We start from the raw sequence: 4,104 nt of genomic DNA on the forward strand, positions 1-4,104 counted from the left end.
TATAGTAAAAGGCATCCTCCACCATGCACGGTGCCACATAGTCTGACTAAACCTGGAGCCATATTGTTGGGAAGCAAGCTTCTTACCACTCAGCCACACCTGTGCCTAAAAATATCAAATTTGAATGTAATCCTCCATATGGTCACCAATACCTGTGTCTTTGTATTTAACCCTGAGAGCTCTTCCGTATCCGACTTGAACATTACAGGTCAGTGATGCTATACATCATTTTTTGTTAATATCAAGCTTAGACAATGAAATTATAAATATATGTATATATTCTTACTCTTATCCTTATTATCATAGTTATTATCATTATTCTTGTTGTTGTATCCGAATCCTCCATGTAGCGATAGGTCTTTGTTGAATTAATCGACTATATCTTCATTCTAAATTGCGGTATTTTATACTCGACAGGTATTTTGTTCTTTCTATTATCCGGTGCCTCATCATTTATAAAAAATATTTTCTACCAACTCCGAAGGTATTACAGACAAAATATACGACATCATTAAATGCTATAGAGGACCCTGTCCGACATACTATTGTCTCTGCAACTCCGTTGGCTTCATGTTCAGATAGACAGTCTCCACAATCATATTGCATTAATCACATAAATATATGATGATATCTAGATCAAATTGAAAACCGTGAGATATGAACACATTCGAAGTAAATATCTAAATACAGCACTAAAATATGTAATTAAATTTCGTGCATTTAACACGGTTTCTACGTCAGAAAAACGATGAAAATTCCATAGCGAGTCTAATTTGCATGGCCGCGCTATGGAAAACATTAGGTAAGGAACACACCAGTCATTGTAAAAACTTTCACTTTGTTAATTTATCAGTCTGTCTGATGGCACTCCGTCGCTTACGACGTCGACGGTTCCAGTTGATCCGATCAACGGAACAACCTGCTCATGAAATTAACGTGCAAGTGGCTGAGCACTCCACAGACATGTGTACCCTTAACGTAGTTCTCGGGGATATTCAGCGTGACACTGGGACAAGGCTGACCCTTTGAATTACAGGCACAACAGAATCAGGAAGTAAGAGTGAGAGAAAGTTGTAGTGAAAGAGTACAGTAGGGTTCGCCACCATCCCCTGCCGGAGCCTCGTGAAGCTTTAGGTGTTTTCGCTCAATAAACACTCACAACGCCCGGTCTGGGAATCGAAACCGCCATCCTATGACCGCGAGTCCGCTGCCTTAACCACTGGGCCATTGCGCCTCCGTTAAATTATGACATTCGGTATTAAATAAATAAATAGATAGCGTGAGAAGAATAGTAATGTCTTGCATGGAGAAATATTGTTTCCTTATGTCCAAATATCATTCAAACGCTTAGATTATTTCTGAGAAAAGGTATGTAATAGTATTGACCAGCTCTATTCACTAGATATTATATTGATAGTTTAATTTCCTTATAGTTTCCTCTCTTTTGAATAAATATTTAGATCAAAACGTTAGGGCATGTGACCTTCTATGGCACAGGGACCTCCGAATTTGTAAACGTCTGAGATTTAAATTCTGTGGCGATGGATGCATTGTAATATTCCTGATATCTACAAACTACAGCGTAGTTGGCTTTGCAATTATATTACATCAACTAGTTGTATCATATATGTGTTAACAGTAATAGAAAAGGATATTTCCTTGGCTAGATATACGTAATTAAATCGCGAGATTCATTGTCAGACACACAGAAGTTTATTCGGAAATAAACATAAGTAAATGTCTTCTCTAATAAAATGATTTTAACTTGTACATCTGAATTACAAGCCTTTCAAGATAACTTTGTAGTGAACGAAAATAATTGATTGAATTAGCCTTTAATGTATGCCTTGCAAAACGAAATGTCGACCTCAGCAGAATGTGAACTACGCGCCGAATGGAAATAAATGACATCAAATCTTTAGAGCGATATTCAATCGTTTATCCCATTCGTCGTATCAAAACACTCAAAATAATGAACACATTTATTATGGCTCTCTTCATGTAAAGATTTCATTGTGAATAAAGGAAAAAAAATGATAAGTCTTGTGTGTTGCTTGACGTATTTCAATTATCTTCTTCGTATTGTGACAGTGAAATATCTAAAATAAGCCGAAAATATTTCCTTGGCATGCGTACATAGACAAATGGCTCTCGAAATCAGAATGGCATTGAAATTTAACACATGTTAATGCCAGGAATGCGTACAAGGAAATCCAAAACCATTGTTTTCAATTGTGGCAGAATGAAGAAGAAGAAGAAGAAGAAGAAGAAGAAGAAGAAGAAGAAGAAGAAGAAGAAGAAGAAGAAGAAGAAGAAGAAGAAGAAGAAGAAGAAGAAGAAGAAGAAGAAGAAGAAGAAGAAGAAGAGAGGGGGCGAGGAAGGTGGACATCGCTACTCGTTTTAATTATAGCTGGTCACTTTGGAATGATATCTTACTATTTCCTAGGGATCAAAAAGGTCTGGAGAGACAAGATGCTAAACGTTTTAAAGATCCACCTTCGTGAGATTTCACTCCATCACTGACGGAGATACATCGGCAGTGACAGGTTGTGTCCCAAGGTTCGATGAAATGCAAGAGTTACGATTTGATATTTGTTCCAGTTACAGTGTGGGTGGAGATAGATAGATAGATAGATAGATAGATAGATAGATAGATAGATAATATACACCGCCCCCATCCCTGTATAAGTGGTTCACATGTTTCCATATATAAGTATTAAATCGGTAAAAACACAAGAAGAAACGGTTTCGGTTCAGCCTTAGAATCAACCCTGGAGTCAACCCTTGTTGATAGTTGGTACAATTTTATGTACTTCGGAAGATTAAAAGTCATAAGTGGTGAAATTCATACTCAAAGACGAATAATATCTTCCCATATTTAATGTTACTACTCAAACCTTTTTTTTTTCCTTTAGATGAAACATCCAAGAAAAAATATGTGATCATATGAATTTAATTATCACTTCTCTTCCGTTTCACTTGCGCTGCTTTAGCATATTATATTGGGCCCTTTTTAAATATCTGTTTGTCGTCTATTTTATTTTGCGTAATCGGTAGACTGCAATCTGAAATACATATATTGTTGTTTCTTCTGTTCAAGAGTAAATAATTCAAACTAACAACACGGATCTGCGTTGCATTAAGTCCCGGTTGCCTGACAAGAACAGAACACAAGCTTTCAAAGCAAAAACAAGCTGATGAATATGAAACTCATGAGGATTTTTTGACTCCTAAAATCTAATTAATGCTGACTAAATTTCAGTCAAAACTGAATTTTGGATTTCCCAAATCATCATCAATATTCGCAGTTCCGTTAATATTATTGCATATAGTGTGTCTCGTGGGGAGAACTGGAAATATATTTTTTCACTAATCAATAACTAGAAAGTGTTGAAATGTAGAAGAAAATTATGAAACGAAAACAGTGGAAAATAAAATATGATTCTGGGCTATTCACCCAAGCTTGTTTTATTTTAAGAGACTTATTTTTTCCCCTTTATTATGTTTTGTTTTCTTTTATTTTTTATCCTGTTAGAAAATAGACTGTGATCAATGAAAATTTGATACAAATAATGTTATAGAGTGATACATGATTATATTAGTTCGAAAAATTGCTGAATGTTATATGCTGTATACACTTAAATATGAAATATCTTAGTGACGTTGGACTAAAACTAACCAAACAAAATTTATATGTGTATCTTTACCCAACTTTATTCTTTCAAAAGCATTAACGTTGTACTCGAGAATGTGTTATTCGTCAGTGATATATTATGTTTAAAATGAATGTGTCTGGGGGATATGAGGATAATGCATGTGATTTTATTTTTAAACAGATTTCTATTTTACTTTTTTAAGGAAATCTTTTAAGTAGTTCCACTCCGCTTATTTATTGATGTCTCACACTCGTGGACATGAATAAATGCAGTGATATAATCAATATTATACTACTGACAGTCAACAAACGTATACATACGAACACGGAAAAGCACACTCAGGTGCATACAACCGAATATGCATACCCACATATACGCATATACACATATATACATACATATTCACACACCTACATTTATATATATATATATATATATATATATATAT

This window comes from Octopus bimaculoides, chromosome 17 (assembly GCF_001194135.2).
Source record: "Octopus bimaculoides isolate UCB-OBI-ISO-001 chromosome 17, ASM119413v2, whole genome shotgun sequence".
NCBI classification, from domain to species: Eukaryota; Metazoa; Mollusca; class Cephalopoda; order Octopoda; family Octopodidae; genus Octopus; species Octopus bimaculoides.